Source organism: Nothoprocta perdicaria, unplaced genomic scaffold, assembly GCF_003342845.1.
Source record: "Nothoprocta perdicaria isolate Ctin4 unplaced genomic scaffold, notPer1 scaffold_74, whole genome shotgun sequence".
Classification (NCBI taxonomy): domain Eukaryota; kingdom Metazoa; phylum Chordata; class Aves; order Tinamiformes; family Tinamidae; genus Nothoprocta; species Nothoprocta perdicaria.
The window spans coordinates 1,418,336-1,430,647 of NW_020456021.1; positions in this window are offsets into that span (position 1 = coordinate 1,418,336).

The window sequence follows — 12,312 nt, forward strand, 5'->3', positions numbered from 1 at the left end:
AGGAAAAATTAATATAGAATACCTTTTCTGAGAAACTTAAACTGCCCCCAAATAGCTGCTATTAATATTATTAATTATTTTAATTTTACTGGTAAATAACCAGAAAACATTCAGGCAATTTTGCAGAGAATAAAAGATGTCAGGTCCTGACTTAAGAGCTTAAAATATTAATGAGAGTAAACATAGGAAGAGATGAGAACACATGAGCGGATAAAAAGTGGGGCACGGAAGAAGCATTTGRCAGCAGTATAACTGCATGAGATCAGTGTATTGTGAAGGCTGCAGGACCTCTTTAATTCCTCTATGTTGCTCCTTCAGCTCCTATGCAATATGCGTGACGAGGGTGACAGATGAAAGTCAAAGGACTTGCCCAAGAAGACAAAGTACCGGGACTGGGACTAGGAAACACAGCAGTTTACCAGACCTGCCTCAAGCTGTTGCACCAAATTGCTCTCTGCAGCGTCTCAGGAGAGGAATAAAGAGAAGTCTGAAAGCAGAGGAAGAAGTTAAATCTTTCCTTACTTCTCTGTTTGTTGAAAGAGGTTGAAGAAACTTAAACAGAATTTCTCTCAAAGCACTCACATCCCAGTGGACAAATCTGAGTCCAACAAAATTGGAAAAGGCAGTTGAAAAACCTTGATAAAAGGGTTTATGATTAAAATGCTAACAAAAAACAGTAACGTTGCTTTTGAGTGCCAGTGCACTGTATTATAGAAACTGGCAAGGCTAATACTAGTTTATTTTTCCTCCAGCCCCCACAATAATTTTCTAACACAACTATTGAATTTCTTATAATTTTCGTTAGGTGTCTCTGGGGGGATGCTCAGAAAGCTGAGATTCAGCTGTTCTAAAGAAATTCTTATTGTCTGAACCGGGATGTTGCATTCAGCTCATGAACTCAAACCAAACTTCTTTCACTTCCAAGATTTTCTGGACTGTGTTTTTATCATGTTATTCCAAATTCACCTCAGGCTGCAATAGGGAATGGCTTCAGTATGTTCTGTGATAAGGTGATTGATGAGGTGCCTGACAGAACACTTGAAATTAAATAGCAGCATCTAACCCTCTTCCTGTTAATGAAAATGTCTTCTCTCTCCTCAGGTCCTAAAGAAGATCATCAGCATCTGTGACCCTTCTATGCTGCCAATCACAGAATGWTTAAGGCTGGAAGGGACCTCTAGAGATCATCCAGTCCAACCCCCTGCTCCAGCAGGGACACCCAGAGCACGGGGCACAGGGTGGCATCCAGGGTTTGGAAGATCTCCAGAGAAGGAGACTCCACAACCTCTCTGGGCAGCCTGTKCCAGGGCTCTCTTACCCTCACAGGGAAGAAGTTTCTCCTCATATGMAGATGGAACTGCCTGTGTTTGCACCCATTACCCCTTGTCCTGTCACTGACCACCACTGAGAAGAGCTTGTCCCCTTCCTCCCTRCATTCTCCCTTCATGAACTTCATGAATCCTTGAAGTGACTTAAGGCTATTGTTTAGGAAGTACATAAATGATCTACAACCAAGCAGAGAGGGTATGGGGTTATGTTTATCTCTCTCTGCACTTATTGTCATTTATATAATATATATGCATCTATTATAGTCAAAGAGACTTATCTTATGGTTTATCTTATGCTAAACCATAGTATTTTTCTATAACCTTATTAAAAAGACCACCAAGTTCAAGTGGCAAAGGTTATTGTCATGGTGTATAAATTGGAAATGTGTAAACAGGAGTTATTAACTTATAGAAAATACACAACTTATAATGGTGCCACAACTACCAAATTGTCACAGGTAGGTCTGTAAGTCCATATGCTTCAGTGACAGAATTAGCTGGGGCAATTTCCCTTTTATTGGTAGTGCTACGGGAAGGATTTTGTGATGCTCTGTTTTTCTATTTGGAGTGAAGATTCTGAGCGCCACTAAAAATTGCAAGAGAACTTGTGTTTATCTGACATAATATTCAGGAGGAAAAGACAGTTTGTTCTTATGAGCTTAAATACAATGAATGAAGAAAGAAGTGATGCAATGTGAAGAGAGGTGACAAGACAAGATCACAGGAAGGTGATCTGGAATGGGCAGCATGGATTCACAAAGGGGAAATCGTGCTTAAATAGCGCAAAATAGCCTTCTGTGAAGGAATGACTGAATGGGTAGATGAGGGGAGAGCAGCAGATAATGTCCATTCACTTCAGTAAAGGTTTTGTCACTGTCTCCTGTAACACCCATACAAGTAAGCTCAGGAGAAGTGGGGCGGACAGTGGGGTGGATTTAGAACTAGTTGACTGGCAGAGCTCAGAGGGCTGCGATCAGTGGAGCAGAGTCTTGTTGGGGGCCTGCAGTTAACAGCATCCCCTATGGGTCAGTACTGGGCCCAATCCTATATAGCTCATCAGTGGCCTGCATGAAGGGACAGAGGATGCCCTCAGCAAGGCTGCTAATGAGACAGAACTGGGAGGGGTGGCTGATACACCAGAAGGCTGATACACCAGAAGGCTGTGCTGCCACTCAAAGGGACTTCAGTAGACCGGAGAAATGAGCAGAGAGGAACCACAAAGGCAAATATAGAGACCTGCACCTTAGAAGGGAATAATCCCATGCACCAGCACACGCTGAGGACTGGCCTGCAGCAGAGAAGAACCTGGGAGTTCTGGTGAACTTCAAGTTGACCATGAGCCAGCAATGTGCCCTTGTGGTCAAGAAGGTCGATGGTGTCCCGGCATCACCAGGAGGAGTGTTGCCAGCAGGTCCAGGGAGYGGATGCACCTCCTCTACTCAGATCTCAGGTGAGGCCATACCTGGAATTCTGGTCCCAGGCCTAGACTCATCAGTACAAGAGAGACACTGAACTACTGGAGTCCAGCAGAGGGCTACAAAGATGATTAGGAGACTGGAGCATCTCTCCTATGAGGAAAGGCTGAGACTCTTAAGCTTGGAGAAGACTGAGGGATCTTATGAACATGAACAAGTAGGTGAAAGGAAGGCCAGACTTTCCTTAGTGCTGCCCCGTGATAGGACTAGAGGCAATGGGCACAAATTAAAACACAGGAAGGACTRCCCGAATATAAAGAAAAAGTTCCTTACTGCAGGGGTGACTGAGCTTGGGAACAGTTTTTCCCAGGGAGGTTGTGGAGTCTCCTTGCATGCAGATATTCAGAAGACATCCAGGCAGGGTTATGGGCAATGTGCTCTAGGTGACCCTGCTCAAACCGGGAGGTTGGACAAGATGATCCTTACTGGCTCCTTCCAACCTCAAGTGTTCCATGAATCTGTGATTTTGTGACAAATGGGATGGATGTGAGTGAAGTATAGAATATGTGTATATACTTTGTTTCCACATATCACAYGAAAAACTGTTTTTTTCTGTGAAGTTGCAGAAATAATCATGCTCACCCCTTTTAAGGAGTCAGTGATGTGGAATAACATATTGCTCTGCAAAGTGAAATCTTCCAACATATTATAGAGAGATTATGAATAACATCGTACCATCTGGAACCCTGTTTCTCCCTATCTTAAATGTTAAATTAAAATTAATCAGTGAAATCTGATATCAAAAGAAGTCCATATTATAGAGAATTTCCATTGCTAAATATCACTTGCTCAAGTTATGATGGGATGTACTGTTTTGCTTCAAGCATCAGAAGGAGATTGTGAGATCTTTTCACCTTGTAAATGTTTACTCAAGAAGTAGGAAACATAATTAGATACCAAAGAGAAGACTGGCTAGTTCTGTCATCCTTAAAATAAGTTAGGGGAAAGCAATAGCCCAATAATTGGGAACAAACCATTCCCCATCATCATATCTGTACATCTGTGCTGCCAATTTTTTTGCCTGATGAGCAGATTTAGGTGAGAAGTGGAATTTCTCCTATGCAGTTAACCTTGGTTTGAGCCCAGTAGCTTGAATTTCACTAACGTATGTACCATATAAAATCATTCACTTCCAACGTGAAAGYTCCAAGAAATGGAGAAATCACAGTTTCCCCAAAAATCTTGATCCAGAATTACTCATCCTAATAACTTGGAGATGACTGGATCTAGGTTCTAGCTACCAATTCTTCCTCTCTTTTCTTTTTTTCTTCAGCAAAGAATATTTAGTGCCTCATCTCTTATTTAAGTTAATCACACTACTATCAAGTCTTCTGTTCTATGTCTGTTGGATAAAGTAAATTAATCAAGCTCTCTGGGAGTATAACTAAAAGGCTTTTTCTGTAGCTTTAAAATATTTTCCAGATCATCTCCAACACAGCAACATGAAAAAGCATGAATATTGAAAGTAGAGCTCAGAAAATGCCAATTTAGTTTTCTGAAATACAGATTTCTATTCCAAAATAATAGTTGTGGCTCTGTCCAGTTAATGGATAGAGACAGCAGTGCCAGGAGGCAATTCCTCTCACTTCTCCCAGGTACTTTGGGTTGGCTAGCTGCCCTTGCAGTTGTCTAATTCTCTCCACTAAATTCACAAGATGCCTGAACAGATAGTTCAGACTATGTGCCTCTCTTTTAAATGATGAACGCTAGGTCAGATGGGTAGCACAACAGAACTGAACAAATTCTTATATCAATCAGAAAAAAAATATCACCTCGCACTCCTACTTCAGCTAATAGTCCAGCCAAGACTGGCTTGTAGCTCTTCTTTTCCACTTGCAATTTGTATTCAATTGCATGTCCCCTGTAAGACCTAAATACAATTAAAAGTCACATGTTTTTGGCATCCTTTTGCACATACTTTTTTCTTTTTTTTTNTTTTTTTTCTTTTTTTTCTTTTTTTTTTTTTTTTTTTTTTTTTGCATTTAACTGCTATTGAAATGCAGATTGTGTGAAGATCAGTTTATCAGATGGCTCCATCCTCATTGCTCTCACCACTGCACTGCTCTTGCTGTCAGATATGTTTAGCAAAAGTTTATACTGGCATGGGCCCTAGGAGTGCATTGCACATAGGGACCAAGGGAGTGGTTAATGAAATCCACTGCAATGTCTCTGCTTTGCAGAGATTACAAACTAAAACAGACCACCTTTTATTACAAATATTACAACATCCCATATTGCCTCAGTTTTGAGGAGAAAGAAGGAGATACACATCTCTCTGAGAGAGTTTGAAATGGTTTTGCACAAGTGTGGTGCTTTGAAAGCAGGCTGTTGTCACAGATCTGTCAGTGTGAACGAGGACCGCAATAGGATGGCTTTTTTAATCCAAGTAAGATTGCAGTTGTTTCAGTTTTGTTCAGACAAAAAGGCTGCACAGATGATTCCAGCTGCTTTTCACATAATCCCAAAGATTTAAGCAGGAAATGCCATAAACTGCTGCTGCTAAAAATACTCTCCATGTACAAATCTTTTGGATTACAGAACTGTGATTTGAGGGGCTAATGTTAATCAGACTTTCACCCTCTACAGACAATGTTAAAAAAGCTCGTGCATCTCCATGCCAAGCTCAAGCTCATTTTGATGGAAGAAATGTAACAGAATTGTACAAAAAGAGTGCTTCTTGAATCAGCATTCTTAGATACATTTGTTAGACTCAGTGGTGATATTATCAGGGTTTAGAAGAACACTGCTAAAGAATTGCACATGATTTTCAAAAGCAGTTTTTTTCTCCCCRGGAAGATTAATGCTATTCAGATAAAGCACCTCTGCTAGAGCAATAGAAAGGTGAATACGTGTCTAACTTTTATTTAACAGGGAAAGGATAGGCTTATAGCAGAACTTCATGACAGCAGCTCTTTTTAGCATGCTACGTAAGCAATTTTAAGAAAACAGCTTGTGTTTTGGAATCAAATTTGCCACTGGGGGAGTGTTTCATTGATAATTGGAAAGATACTGTGGTCCCATTTAACTGAAGCCAAACTTTACTAGAAATAATTCACTTTTTACTGATTAATTCCTTGTGTCTTTTTTCAAGGGGGCCAGAAATTCAATTGCTTGCACCAAGAGCCACATTGAGAACAGGAATGCACAGATGTCTATGCTATAAAGGTTAGTCCAGCATTTAATACCAGGCTTAATATTAGGACAGGTGTGTTATAGAACTGCATCTTATAGAAATGACAGATGGGGCAGACATTAAATGGCTCCAGAAATAGGTTACACTGCTTTGGGTCCTTGTACCATGGGTGCTGCTATTACTGCGAGCCCAGGTCTCTACTTGCACCTCTGCCTGTGGCAAAGGAGCAGGCAAGGAGTCCTCATTCACTCCTATGTGAATTCTCCATTTCAAACTATGCTGCAGATCAGTGTGTTTTGAGATGATTTTAGCAACTTTGCCACTTTATTACAAAGTGAATTAAGCAGTGAAAGAGCCAGCTTTCTGTGGACTTCATACAATGCCTTGTATTCTCAGTAGCTCAGTGTGCAGAGGGGAAGGTAGAGTAAGGAAAAGAGGCAAACCCAACTTTTAAACTGAATATAAATAAAATTACCACTCACATTCAAATCCCTGAGTGCCTTAAGTGGAAACATATTGACAGCTATTTAATCTGTCCAGTAATTCTGCGCCCAAGTGTGTGCAGGAGACCCAYTGCTTTAGTTTGAAGTTGATCTTCCTGGCTGTGTCAGTGCCAGGAAATAAAGGGGCAAAGGGCCTGATGAATGCTTTCTTTCCCAAGGCAGGGAAACCTGTTGGGGAGTTTCTCTCCAACCTTAGAGTGACTTGACATGGGCCAAAGCTGTTGCACAGAGCGTGCTAACAACTAAACCCCATAGAGCCTCCCTGGAGGGTACTGAAGTCCTCTSGGTGCACTTGTCCTGTTTTATCTGCCATTATGGATGCAATCTGGAGGATCTGTGCAAGCACTTTTTGTCCTGCTGAGCAAAACGGGATGAAAGACTGGATAAATCTGTATTTTTAACACATCTTGATATCAGTTCCCTGAGCAAAACTGGGTCATGCTTCTGTTTTCACTAGCGTCCACTCAAACTTACAGAATACAAGTATTTCATTAAGAGTGTTACTGACGACCTAGTGACTTGGAAACTCTTAATTACGTTTTCAGTGTTATGCACAACTAGCAAAGATCAACAGTTTGCATGTGAAGAAAAACGAAGTATTCTCCTACATTTTTGAGTATGAATATGTGTGGAAACTTTCCAGTTAGAGACTTTCTAGAAGTGAAGCTTTGAGGAAGCTAAATAATCTTATCAGATGTTATCAGAGAATATCCTAGCCCTCTTTTATTGCTTTCTAGCTGTGGAACACTTGAGATCTATTGAGCATCACTAGAGTGATGTTAGAAAGCCCAGATTTTAAAGGGCTCCTGCATTTGTTTCTTAAAAAATATATTGTTTCTATTTTAAAGAAGCAGTAGCCAAACAGAAGTGACACAGAAGTACCTCTTGGGACGTATCTGACTGAAATCCCAGATGGAACTGAGATGGGCAAAACGCAGTTGTCCAGCTCTTAGATGATGGGTCCTGTCATGTTTAAGTATTCTCATATTTGTAAATAYTATCAGAATTGACATTTTTTTAGTATTGTCTGCTAGCCTATACAATTTGTATTTCCTAGAAAGCCCAAACACAGAGCAGAGGAGCTATTTCTCCAACATACAACAAAGGAATGAAGCCAGACCAAAGATGCAAGATGTAGGTCCTAAAACATACACAGTAGTTCATTTATGCAGAACGTAAAGTGTTGGAGACAACCCCCAGGTGCCGCTTTTGCCTTGCAAACACTTCTTTTGGGATGCAAGTTGGCTAAGCCAGAACTCTAGGTACCTTTTTCCCATGCAAGGATCACAGATGAGCTGTCTCCATATTTGAAGAGCACGATTGGAGGGGCACCCTTAGGGCTCAGACAACGTGTCCAGCACRGAGTCCAGCAGCAGCAGCTGCTGCTGGAGCTAGCGATGTAGCAGTGGTCTCGTTAGCCTCCCTGGGGGCTGTGCACAGTGAGGGCACATCCTCCCCAAAGAGGAGTCCAGGACTTCTCTGGCCTGCACCAGCGCTCCAACTTTGGCCCGTTTAAACAAAAGGAAAATGACAATTCCTCTCCRCTTGTGCTTTTAAAGGATGCAGTTGTCTGTGTGCAAGATACAGAGAAAATGTCAAGTGTGGATTCTGCTTTCCTAAAAGTGCCTATGTGCTCACTTTAGTATCTAARTCGGCAAGAAAGAGCTGCTAAAACTCCTGCCTCAGGACTAGTCCAGATTTGGTGGTCCTTGGCACCTGGGGAAGGGCACCACCTTACTGGAGAGCCTATTGCTGTTTGCTACTGTTTGCTTCGTCGGGTGCTTTTCCGAGACAAGCTGCCACTCAATTTGTAAGTTCATGACATTTTTAGGGGGCCACAGTCCAGAGATGCTGTGCTCAAGGGCTCGTGAACCAGGAAGAAAACAAAGACATTTAGCAACTTAGAAAACTCCTTTATATCCAATTAGAGGTTAAGGGTGGCATTTTTTTTCTTGTTAAATGCATTCCACTGTTAAGTGCTTCAACAACAGAGAAGTTGATGTGTACATGTACATGTACATGTACAGTAATTGGTGGATGTAGGTAAGTCAGGCCCCTCATTTGCTTCTGAAGCTGGGCTTTACTTCAGATATTTTGTTCAGGTTCYTCTGTGCTTTTTTGGCTGCCTACCGTAAGAGTTAAACACATTTGCTGTGATTTAAACTTGGAACAGACGGGTTAGCATAAAGGAAACCGTTGCGAGAGAGCAAATGAGCCAGCTTTCTGTCACTCTTTGCAGGCTGATTACAAGTCTCACACTGTGCAGTGCCCCCTTGGAATACTTTACAAAAGATGTAAAATATGTTGAAAAGGTAAATGGAATTCATCTAGAAAAAAAAATAGAAAAACTTTTCTGACGGTCTTTGTTCTACGCAGATAAGGGACATTTTATGTATCATTTACAGTCTCTGTGTGCAGCAAAGCTTGTTGACATTCACAATGGCTTTAATACAGTGTCATGGTACTGGGAGATATCCTACACCACCTTCTTGTCATGTTGGAGTCACCCTCCCCTCCAAATGACTGTCACTGCTTTGTGAGGTTTTTTGTTTCTGCCCTCCCACAAAACACATGTATTATTCTATGAATGGTCTCATTAAAAAAAACAGGATTTTAACCATCTAGAGTTTAAGACTAGGAAAGAACAGGAGTGATACAAACTGTGTTAATATTATTTTAATCCATGGTTTCTTTTAACCTTCCACACATTGGAGACAGAATAGTTTTTCTTGAAGAATAAAGCATCCAAATRCATATTGTGTATGCTCCCCCATTCCCCAATGTGTTAAGGAAACTGAGCAGGTTTTAGGAAAATCAAATTAATCTTCTCTTAAAATATCCAGTAATTTAAACAGGAGAACTAGAAAAATTGGCAACTAGTTATTCAGTGAATAACACTCTGAAATTGGCTATGTCCATATGATTTCCATGATCTTTTTTAAAAGTATCAATTTCTTTTGCAGTGAAACATCATACTAATTAGCCATTAGTTAATGGCTAATTAACTGTCCTCTGTAGGTCTTCTGCTTAAAAAAATGATACATTGATAAGACCTTGTATATTTTTTACAAAGGCGTTAAGCAATATGAATGTCAAACCAGGAGCAATCCTCAGGGAGCCCACAGCCATAAACACCCTAAAACTGGAAATACAAAAATGTAAGGGCTTTGGGAAAAAGTGCTCTAAAACCAGGAAACAGACTCCTGAACGTCTAAGCAACTGCTTCTGAGTATTGGCCTTATGCTGATCTTCGGTTGCATTTCAAAATGTCATTTATATTGCATATACTTATTTTTACAGACCCGTCATATTTCTGACCCAAATGTCCTAGACAGAAGAGTATGAATGTGGCCATGAAGTGTGATATGCCCCTCTTATGTATGAGGGCTGAAGCCAAGGGGAAAATTGCAGAATGCAGGATTCCCTTCCCAGAAGGAGGTACAGTATCTGTTGTATACATTAATATTTTGGAGATGTGTTTACAAAGTAGCTCTTTTTGATGAGAGTGGAATCAACAACAGCCTAAGTGCCATCATGGCCAGYGAGGGTCTTCATCTTTTCCAAATGCAGGTGAAATATTCCTGCCTTCAAGGCCTGACTGACATTGGAGCAGAAGGCCACCAAATTGTGAAGACTGGCCTTTCTTGACGACACATTTGAAAGGAGAATAGGAAAAAAAAAAAAAAACATAGCTCAAAATTCTGAAAAAAAAGAAAAATGAAATAGTTTATCAGAGGAAGTTCTGGGCTCAAAGCACTTAAGTACAGGCTCAATTTTAATGTATCAGTAATCCTGGGGATCTCAGGTAGTCGCTCTGTGAATTGAAACACATGCACTTGAGCACTTGGCTTAGTCTGCATGCAGCTCAAAACACCAGCAGGCACCTCAAGCAAACAAAAATTCAATCAATGGCATCCTTGCAGCCCAGACCCAGCCTTTTCAAAGGTAATGAATGCAAAAAAAAAAAAAAAAAAAAAAAAAAGATAAAGAAAAAAAGGAAAAGAGTGTGGAGGGCCTCAGGCTGTCTGGGAAGAGTGAGCTGTTGTTTTGTCAAGGAGGTATCAGTGTCTCCTGATTTAGATACATGCAGTTGAAGCAGTGACCTTATTTTTAGGTTGAAAAAACATTATCACATGTGCCTAATTGGAGGCTGGAGAGGCAGGGGAGAGATTTGAGCCACAATCATTGTTTTTGTCTGATCAGAAGGATCAAAAGAGAATCCCTTAGAGAGATAAATTCAAAAAGGAGATTTCTCTCCTATGCAGATCATGAGACTGAATTTTTCTAACCTGCCTGGGCAAGGAGAAAAGAGTTGAATACGATTAAACACAATTTTGCTGCAAAGGAACTGAAGAATTTGTTCTCTTTATTTTATGCCTTGTTTTATATAATGGTCACATTTCCACTCAGCTGCTCAATATTCATCTGCACTTTAAAAAAAGAAAAAGCACAACCTTTCTATTCCTTCAGGACTAGGAAAGATCCTATCTGGCTCTGAGGTATCTGTGTAGATATTTCAGTGGTGCCTGATCCTGAATGAGTGATTCCTAAGGAGGATTTTTAATTGAAGAATTTTGTTTCAAGCCCTCATTGCTCCTGGGTCTTACAGGTGAACGTGCATTAAGAAGACCACCAGCTTGAACCCCCCCTATCTCCTGTGGCATCATGGAATGTGTGCAGGAAGCCCAGGGCAGTGAGGCCAAGTGGTGGGGGACCTTTGGGAAGCCCAGCCCAGCACAGAGGACCAGTAGGTCCAGTCGCCGCTCGGGACTTGGCCACAGACCAGCTGAGTTGTTGTGGTACCTGATGTTCTGGGTGAGCATTTTTTAAAGTGTTTTGAGGCCTCCTGTTTTTTCCAGCTGTGATATGAGGTCTCACCATGAGGGACATAAAACTTGGATAAAATAGATGGAGCTAATGACGGTCAGAAATGCCCCTGTGCCTTTCTCTGGAAGCGGCAGGAATTCAGCATCAGTTGATAAGAGGAGAGATTTAGGAGTGTGACCTCTCTATGAGTTTGCATTTCCAGCACCCCTGCTCTGCCACGAACCTGAGCAATGAGGGCAGAATACAGAATAACTCCACAAAGTGTCTATTTTTGTCCCTCTGTTGCTTCTGCAGCTGAATTCATCCTTTTCAGTAGACATGGAGCCAGTGCAGACTGCAACCCCAAGAGCTGTCCCTGCTGCTGACAAAAATATTGAGCTTCTGCTTTACTTCTTGATTGATCTTCAYCACAGCACATGATGCAAATGTATTTAAATCGGCCTCTCTCTCCCTGTATCTCCTTGACATGCTGTTGAGGATATTTCTGTCCTCACTGCAGGCCTTTCTAGAGCAGTATCTTATTAATATGAGTGCTGGACCTTTGCTGTCTTCTCTGCTGTTGCCTCTGCTACCCATTTCTGCAAGCTGGAGCCAGAAGAGCCGGYGCTGTCCCGTGCCCTTTCCCTTTCCCCTTGGAGGCACTGAGCTCTGCAGGAGCCTCTCATAAGACGCATCCTCTCACACGTCTTAGCAAGGCACTTTATCTTGCCCGGCATGCCGTGTCTTGCCACATTTTTCTTCAGCTTAATAGACAGGTTTTTTAAATTGACCATCTCCAAACATTAGTGTTTGAAGCTGCAGAGTGAATCCTAGAAGAGTGAACTGGTATTTTTCCATTAAAAAAAAAAACTAAATGGGATTTCAAAGATGAAGGAACCTGGGTTTGGAAAATACAGTAATTTACTAGAATAAAATGCTATTTTATTATTTGATGTTTTATGGAGTGTGTATCTCTGTTGTTTCAGTACTGCAGTCCTACAATCATTGATTAAAACTAGGTCAGCTCCTCAACCACATAGGACTGAAATATCTTTAAAATCAAGAAG